At 43.0% G+C, this 9601-nt stretch overlaps 1 long non-coding RNA gene across 1 annotated transcript; it reads left to right on the top strand.

Moving 5' to 3' along the window:
• The first annotated feature begins 2105 nt into the window (after positions 1–2105).
• Positions 2106–9341, top strand: LOC117668441 (uncharacterized). Its single transcript, XR_004592294.3, has 3 exons — positions 2106–2322; positions 6698–6878; positions 7378–9341. It is a non-coding gene; the product is annotated as an uncharacterized LOC117668441 (long non-coding RNA).
• Positions 9342–9601: the final 260 nt, after the last annotated feature.

Raw genomic sequence — 9601 nt, 5'->3', positions numbered from 1 at the left:
CCACCGCCATCGCTACCAGATCAGGTGATCCTGTCTGAACCGGGAGCATTTCACCCCTGTATAGAAGAATAGACAGTTGCACAAACAGGCTAAAGAACAGTTTTTATCCGTGAGCTGTTAGACTCCTGAATGAGAAATAACATCATAACTACATAGTATGATGGACTGCAGGGCCGGCGCAATGTGTAACATGTTCACACTGGTGCAATAGGACTGGGTGTTTTGTTAATATGATTTATTGGGTTAGGGATTTTCTGTCTTCACTGTGAGTTGTATTGTGTTGGGAGGGGGTGTGCACTGAGGGAGCTCAACCAATCTCATTGTACATATGTTGTGCACTGACAATAAAGATTTGAAATTTGAAATTAGAGCTGAATTTAAGAAGATGTCTGAACACTACAAATTTTGGGAGGTGTTGAAAGATCTGCTAGTCTGTGGAAGAAAATATAAAAATAACTTAAAATGGGCTAAGTTAAGAGAGCATTTGAAGTGATAATCTGCATGGAAATTGTTTCAAGAAGTACTATACTTTGATTTTCAATTATAGTACTGTAGTTGGAAATCAAAGCAAATGCAAATAAGTTTGCAAGAGCTTATAAACAATAACGGGTGAAATTGAAGGGATTCCATGATGGCAGATCTGAGGTTTACACACATCTGAGCTTCACACGCATTAAATCCATGCCGATTTAAAAGACTGGTAGCACTGGTTTGAATGAGGAATTTAGATTACCTATGGCAGTGATGGCTAACCTTTTGGCTGTCGCGTGCCAAAAGCGGGGGGGAGCGCGGGGGATCACAAGCGTGCGTGCCCACACCCATAATTCAATGTGCCCCGCGCATGCACGCATGAACCTGGTGCTCCCCCCGCTTTGGCATGCAATGGCACGGTGGGCCCTGTAGGCCCATTTTTCGCCCTCCCCAGGCTCCAGAGGCTTTTTTGGAGTCTGGGGATCCCCCTGGAGGCCCTCTGGAGGCTGGAAACAGCCCGTTTGTTGACTTCCGGTCCCACCATGTGCACCAGAGCTGAACTAGGGCAACGCTTGCGTGCCTACCAATATGGCTCTGTGTGCCACCTGTGGCACGCGTGCCATAGGTTCACCATCATGGACCTATGGCAATAAGATTGCCCCATTGAATAAACTTAAGCCGAAAGGTTCAACTGTGCAAGGCACAAGCCTTGCAGGTATTTCTAAAAATCAAGCACTTACCTTTTATGGTTGCAGAGAAAACTTAGGTGCAAATCAATAATATCTCTGCTCAGAAGCAGAGAGATGGTTGTGTAAACTCTTCTCTTGAGAGGATATTTTAGCATCGATGATTTTAAAAAAGGGGGGGGACAAATCATGCAAAATAATCAACCGAAGGGCAAAAATAAGTTAGGGAAGTTGATTTGCTATCACATGGACAAAATTGCAGGATTTGCATTATTTTTGCAGGATGCGAATTGCTTCTGTTTCAGTGGTGGGTTGCTCCCGGTTCGGTCTGGTTCTTGCGAACCGGTAGGAAAAGCGGCGGGAGGCTCCGCCCACCCGGCCGGACACCATCATGGGCGATTTGCGCAGGCACAGAAGCAAGTGCGCTTCCATTGCGAACCGGTAGTAAAGGTAAGTAGAACCCATTCCTATTCTGTTTGAATAGGTTAGTGCACACAAAACCTTTGTGAAGACTTCCTTTTCACACAGAGATATCCTTCAATTTTTTTGGCAAAGCGGGGGGGGGGGGGGAGAGGAGGAGGTAAATTCTCTATAACCTACAGATGTCAAAATGAATCCCAGAGGCTCATTCATGAGTCAGAGAAAGTTACAAAAACTGGATGGCTGTTTGATTTTAATTTGTTAATGCTTGTCGGAGCAGGAAAAAGTATGCTTATTTGATATATTACTGAGAGCACAGTGAATGCTTAAAGAGAATACATTCCTGGTGTCTTACTGCTTTAGCCCTTACTCTGTCTTTTCCCTTTTGCTTCTATCTTCGTGGACAAGTCTTATATATACATATATATACACACACACACGCCAGAAAGAATCCCATAATCCTATGACACAGTGATCTCCTTGGAAACAATCCCTTATGGTTTCAAAAACAATTGTCTTGTATTCCAGCCTTCCAGCAGCTTGAACGCTGGCAGCTGGACTGTCCAGTGGCTTAATTTCTGACTCACCCACTATAATGATCTCCATATGTCCAGGAGCATTGAAAAAGGACCACAAGATTTTCATAGAAGTCTTTCCCACTGGATGATATCTTGGAGTCTCCGTCTGAGGATTTAGCATGCCGGTCTGTCTGGTTCTGTGATCGTCTATCGATATTCTTTTATTGGTAATGATTGCCATGGATTTTTGTGATCGCTCCTGTTCAGCTTAGAATTCATTTGTAGCACTTTCTCCAGTGGTGAAATCCTATTTTTTTTTTTTACTACTGGTTCTGTGGGAGTGGCTTGGTGGGCATGGCAGGGGAAGGATACTGTAAAATCCCTATTCCCTCCCCATTCCAGGGGAAGGATGCTGCAAATTCCCCATTCCCTCCCCACTCCTGGGGGAAGGATATTGCAAAATCTCCATTCCCACCCCACTCTGGGGCCAGCCAGAGGTGTATTTGCCAGTTCTCCGAACTACTCAAAATTTCTGCTACCAGTTCTCCAGAACCTGCTGGATTTCACCCCTGACCTTCTCCCAATTTGGAGCCCTACACCTAAGCTGGAAGTCAACTTCCATAGCCATATGCAGTTCCAGTCAGGGGTATATGATGTTCCTAGTTCGCATTCATTGATGAGCATTGGCAGCTGCCAATGCAAAGATTGCAATTTTTGTAATGCTTTAAAACAGGGGTGTCAAACTTGTATCGTCACAGTGGTGTCACTTGATGTATCATGACTTTTCCCCCCTTCGCTAAACCAGGTGTGGGCATGGCCACCATGTGACGTATCCGGCCTGCGGGCCACAAATTTGACAGCCCTGCTTCAGAAGGAAGGATGGTGTTGAGGCACATCCTTGGTCGATGCCTAGATCTTAGCCTAAAGCTAGCTCTAGCTATGGACAAATTACTAGGAATTTTGGGTGGTGGGAGCCCACATATATGGGCAGCAGCTGATTAAGAAATCAGGAATCTACTGGTTCAGTCCAATGGCCCATCTAATCCCATGTCCCCCACAAGAAAAAGGACAGTTTTTTTCCCCTCACGCCATCACTCTGCTGAACACCTAATTCTCACAGTACTGTCTAATGTCTATGTGTATTTACACCAGTAGTATTTGTTTTTATTTATTTAGAAATTTATATTGCCGCTTATTCGCACATGATGAGTCAAGGCGGCTTACAAGAATATAAAAACTTCATATAAAAAACAATAAAACTAATAAAAGAGAATAATCACATAATAAATTAATAAAATAATATAATAACCCCCACCTCCCACTCCGGCGACAACACATCACACGAGCCATTTAATGGGCTCCATCCCGCTCTGCATTCCCCAGGCCCACTGGCAGAACCAGGTCTTCTTCAGCACCTTCTGGAAGAGTGTTAGAGTGGCGGCCATTCTAATCTTTGGGGGAATGATGTTCCAGAGAGAGGGAGACACCACGGAGAAGCCCCTTCTTCTGGGTCCCACCAGGTGTATCTCCCTAGGGGATGGGACCTGCAACATTCCTTGTTTCCCCATCAGTGATGAAATCCAAATTTTTTACTACCAGTTCTGTGGGCGTGGATTGGCGGGCGTGGTGTCAGCGCCGCAGGCTGCTGGCGGACCACAACAGACAGACAGAATCATTTGGCAGCCACTAGAGTCTCAGTCAGGGGTGAAAGGCTTTGACGTCTGCTACCGGTTTGTTTCACTACTGGTTTGCTTCATGCACACATGTGCGGTGCGTGCCAAATGCACATGCATGTGCGGTGTGTGCCAAATGCACATGCATGCGCTGTGCGCACCAAATGTGCTTCACGTACATGTGCACGCAGGAGCTACCATGCAGCGCTGAAAAAGAAGGATTAAGAAGCCTTTTCTGAGTCGGCAAAGGTAAGTAGAACAGTGAGTGGGGGGGAACGCTGTGCTGCGTGATTTAGATTCGCTAGAAAGCAGGATTTCCTGCTTTCTAGTTATTATTATTATTATTATTATTATTATTATTATTATTATTATTATTATTATTATTATTATTTATTGAATTTGTATACCGCCCTACTCCCGAAGGACTCAGGGTGGTGAACAGCCAAATAAAATACATATAATACAAATGTTAAAAAACCATTAAAATACAATTAAATAATTGGCCCGGAAACAAAATTTAAAACACCTCAAATTTATAAGACAAATTTAAAATTTAAAAATTTTAAAAGTTATTTAAAAAGTTTAAAAGAGAGGTTAGGCCAGGCGGCCTGCTGAAAAAGAAATGTTTTGATGGCACGGCGGAAAGCGTGCAGGTCCGGGATCCTCCGTATCTTAATATTAATATTTATATTAGTTAATATAAATCGCGCGGCACAGCTGATCATTGGAAATACCGGTTCACTCGAACTGGTAGCATTTTTTTATTACCGGTTTGGGCGAACTGGTCCAAACCGGTAGCATTTCACCCCTGGTCTCAGTACCATGTCATTAACATTTCCCACAGATATAGCATTTTGAATATATTCCAGACAACTGGATCTTAGCTTCATTTTAATTTAATTTCTCAAAAATGTCTTCTCCACAGATTAGAATTCTTCTGAAATGTTGTGAAAAATTAAGAAGGTACTTAATTCAGCTACAGATAGTCCTTGATTTAGGACCACAGGTGGGGTTGGAACTTCCACCACAAAGTAATGTGGCGTTAAATGAATCATGCCGGGAGGTTGTAAGTGTGAGGACCAGTTATGAGTCGCCTTTTCAGCACCATTGTAACTTTGAATGGTCATTAAACTGATGGCCGTAAGTTAAGAACTACCTGTACTTGACATTGTTTTCAATATTGAGAACGCAAGCAAATAAATCACTAAGAGAAGGTCAGGCTTTCTAGAGACAACTCTGTTCAGGGTATCCCCAGGCATAAATCCAGTCATATGTAACTTTTAACAGAGCTTTACATTTTTACTCCCTCTGTCACAAATGCAACAACATTCTTTTTACTCATCGGCACAACATGAAAAACCCAAGGATGGATGGATGCCTTGAAGCAAATTTGTTTTCCAGAGTTCTCCATTATAAAATCTGAGATTGACTGCTGACCAGAAATCCTTTGAACATTTTGGCAAATATTGTCTCCTACTATTTAACAAACATTCAGTCACTGAAGAAGACTCCAGCAGTAGATTTATTCACATCAAGTATGGAAACAGCTCAACGAACACAAACATTTGTATTATTTGGTAGAGCAAAATTTGGAGTGGAGGTTCAGAATATTGGCTCACCCTTTCTGGAAGGAGAGCTCAAACATCTCCACATTCGGATCTGATACATCACAGATGTTGTCACTGTTACCACCAATCAGTTTTCTCTGCAACTCCCTTTCCGTGTAGAAAAAATTCTTGCAAAGAGATTGGGACATAGAAGACTGGAACATTAGCCAATAATCATTGTAGTAGATTTTTTCTTCATTGACCAGGAGACACTTACATATATACTTAAGAGTGCATGTAGTTCTTGGCTTACATCAGTTGGTGACCGTTCAAATTTACAATGCCACTGAAAAAAGTGACTTATGTCTGTTTTTCACACTTATGACTGTTGTAGTATCCCCATGGTCACATGATCAAATTTGGACACTTGGAAATTACCATATTTTTGGACTATAAGACACTCCGAAGTATAAGAGGCACCGAGATTTTGGGGAGGAAAACAAGGGAAAAAAAATCTGCCTCTGCCTCCCAGCATGGTGGCAGTGATCCCCGCAGCCTGGAACAGCTGATTGGCTGTATTCTGGGAGGCCTATCCAACTGCCAATCAGCCTGTCAATGCTAAATCAGACTGTGCTGAAGCCAACCAGGCTGTTTGCTGTTTGCTGCAAGGAGGTAAATTGCTGGGAGGCAGAGGCCAAAGGGTGGGGGCCAGCAGGTGGGCAGAGCTTCAACAACATTCGTTGCATAAGACGCACAGACATTTCCACCCACTTTTTTGGGGGGGGAAGTGCATCTTATACTCCAAAAAGTACGGTAATTCATATTTATGATGGTTGCAGTGTCCCAGGGTCATGTGATCACCTGTTAAAAACTTCTGACAAAAGCAAAGTCAATGGGGGAAGTCAGATTCACTTACAACCATGTTACCAACTTAACAACTGCAGTCATTCAGTTAACAACTGTGGCAGGAAAGTTCGTAAAATTGGGCGAAACTCACTTAACAACTGCCTCACTTAACAACAGAAACTTTGGGCTCAATTGTGGTCGCAAGTTGTGTATGGAGTATTAGTCTTCTCTGCCCCTTTAATTGATGTACATTGAACGTACAAATCAATGTACATTTGAATTAGAAGGTATAAATCCTATGCAAAAGCTAAAGAGAATGTTATCAGGAGTATACTTTCTAATCAGAGAACATGGCTTGTAGATACGTTGGGTGCAAATTCGGTCCACTCTTGAATGTATCCAAGTCAGTTAGGGATGAGCCCAGAAAGCTTCTCCTATAATTTGCCAGTTCTCTGTGCTGCTCCCTCTTAGCGCCCATTCACAAAGGCAAACTTGGATAAAAATTCTCCTCCATTGTTTTCTTCCAAATTTTCCAGGAAAACTTGGAAATATATGATCCATCTTTTTTCTGAGAATTCTCCCAGGAAGCTTGGCATGGCCTCATGAAATTGGAAGAGTCAAGGGTTGCTCAACCATCATCCGTACATGTGCATGGACAATTCTCTACTGTCAAAATGAATAGAAGTTTATAAAAGACAGGTCTAACAAATCACCAAGGTACATCCTAGGCTTGTTATGACAACCGATATAGCTTTCAAATTTGACCTGGGATTTTCTCCTTGCTCTTCTGTAATCAGCATCTCATAACTAAGATGCTGCTCTCTTTTCAAACATCTGTTTGCGGCAGAGTTGCATGATACCCGTGCTACAATGACAACAGAATAACACAATCAGTTTCCAAGGGTGGGGGGGAGGGGAGGGGGAAGGAAAGTTGTAAAGAGTTGTTCCACGCAACGGGAAGCCAAGCAGCGTTGGCTGAAATTCAAGGCAAATGAGACTCAAGGATGTTTTCCAAACTTGATATTTGTAAAAATGTATATCTTTCATATTGGCAGGGAAACACACCACAAGGGACATATTACATACTTAAGAGTTATTTTATTTATGTACTAGTGTCTGTCATCAGTATGGGTGGAGCAGAAGGGCAGGAGAGGGGAGGAGCCCTACATACTGGGGAACTCCTGATGTGCTTCTTTTGCTCTTGAATCTGTTTCAGCTCTGTCCCAAGCTGCAGTCTGTTTTCTTTGCCTCCTTCAATGAAGTCCAAGTCAACTCTGACAAGATCCAAGTCAACCTGGCCTGGGTTTCTCTTTCTTTCGCATGCTACCATGTGACAGGAGCAGTGCCATTTGGCCAGCCCCACAGTACAATCATTGGTGTCCTTCCCTGTTCGAAATTTAATTCAGCTGGAATTGGAGCCAAATATGCTTATGAGCCTAAGCAAAGTTCTGAAAGGTTGTGGAGTAATTAAGGAGCAGAAGGTCCTTTTTAAAGAAATGTTTTGTAATATAGTTGACTTGGATGCAGAATAATGCTAGCACGTGTGTAAGGTGCTCAGTTCAGCATTGCAATCCAAGCTCTATGTTGTATGTACAGTGTTCATGTCATCATGGAGATATTAATCCTTACATAGGTAAAGGTTCCCCTCGCACATATGTGCTAGTCGTTCCTGATTCTAGGGGACGCTGCTCATCTCCGTTTCAAAGCTGAAGAGCCAGCGTTGTCTGAAGACGTCTCTGTGGTCATGTGGCAGGCATGACTAAACACCAAAGGCACACGGAATGCTGTTACCTTCCCACCAAAGGTGATCCCTATTTTTCTACTTGCATTTTTGATGTCCTTTCGAACTGCTAGGTTGGCAGAAACTGGGACAAGTAACAGGAGCGCACCCAGTTACACAGCACGAGGGATTCGAACCGCTGAGCTGCCAACCTTTCAATCAACAAGCTCAGCATCTTAGCCACTGAGCCACCGCATCCCTTAATCCTTACACAGACTTCCCCCTAATAGACATTGATTTAGGAGTATCAGGCACAAGGAACCAGAATGACACTGTGACCTGCTCAGAGTTGCTTCTTTATTGTTGCTAACCTACTTACAAGAATTTTCTTTTGAATAGCTGCGAACTGGTAGTAAAGGTAAGTGGAACCCACCCCTGAGTGTCGCCTCTTTTCCTCATAGCAGCTTTATTCTTTCCATTGCTTCTCAGTCCTGTTTTCTTCTGCTGCTCGAAGCTGTTGTCTTCCTCCCCAGTACTCTGATTTTACTCACCCTGCTGGGTACTACATTTCCCAGAAACCTCCCCTTTGGCTTCTTCCTGTCCCAATTCCAGGGGCAAGGCCCCAACCAGCCAGTCAACCAGGGAATGCTACCAATGGAGCAGCTACATCATCATCATCATCATCATCATCATCATCATCATCATCATCATCATCATCATCATCATCATTTACTTTATTCATGAAACATGAAACTCAGTCAACTGAACATTAAAAAATGCATCACAAATACCATTGACTGATGTTAATGGTTGATACGGGTTGCTGCCAGCGTCCTAGGTATCAACCAAGTACCTTCTTAAGATGTACGATGTTCTGAGTAGTGCAGTTTTTTTGCAGTTCCACTGGTGTTATTGCAGGAAGCTGCAATTCGTTGATATATCTTATAAAATTCTTGGACATGGTACCAAGTGCCCCGATGACAATGGGTATCACTGTTACATGTTTCATCCATAGCCGTGTAGTTTCGATGGCCAGGTTGCAATATTTTGTGATTTTTTCCAGTTCTTTTTCTTTGACTCTGGCATCTCCTGGTACAGTGATATCAATAAACTGTACACTTCAGCCTTCGACAACCATGATGTCTGGCATGTTGTGTTCGAAATGACGATCTGTCTGTATTCGAAAGTCCCACAAGATAATATTTGAAAGTCCCACAAGTCATCATCGTTATCATTATTATTGTTGTTGTTGTTGTTGTTGTTGTTGTTGTTGTGTACTGAGCAGGTTCCCTAGTTTGAGCCCCCTGTTGGAGTGTACAGAAGGGGAAAAGATTCTGATTGGTTAGCCACGCTGACAGCTAATATATAAGAGCTGTCAGCGTTTGTTCTCTGTTCTGTTCTGAGGAGAATGTGTTATGGTCTCCTGTTTGAGTTAATAAAGAAGTTACCTCAGATGTTAATTACTTCTCGTGGAGTCATCTTTGGCAATCAGCTGATATATATTAGTTGTTGTTGTGTTTCTTAGCCTCAACATAAAGTTAAAGGGCATTCCAAGAAATAGCAAAAGCACTTAGACTTATACACTACCCCATAGTGATTTATATGTTGTGGCCCATCAGCGGCCTGTGCAGATTGTAGCTGATACCGACAACGAGGAGGCTGGTGTGGTGCTGCATCAGCAGCCTGTGCAGCTGGCGCTCAAGTCGGACAATGAGGAGGC

The sequence above is a fragment of the Pantherophis guttatus genome, chromosome 3 (assembly GCF_059756535.1).
Source record: "Pantherophis guttatus breed Tessera chromosome 3, ASM5975653v1, whole genome shotgun sequence".
NCBI classification, from domain to species: Eukaryota; Metazoa; Chordata; class Lepidosauria; order Squamata; family Colubridae; genus Pantherophis; species Pantherophis guttatus.
Note: the sequence above shows the minus strand (reverse complement) of the source record. Positions and strands in the feature narration are given on the sequence as shown.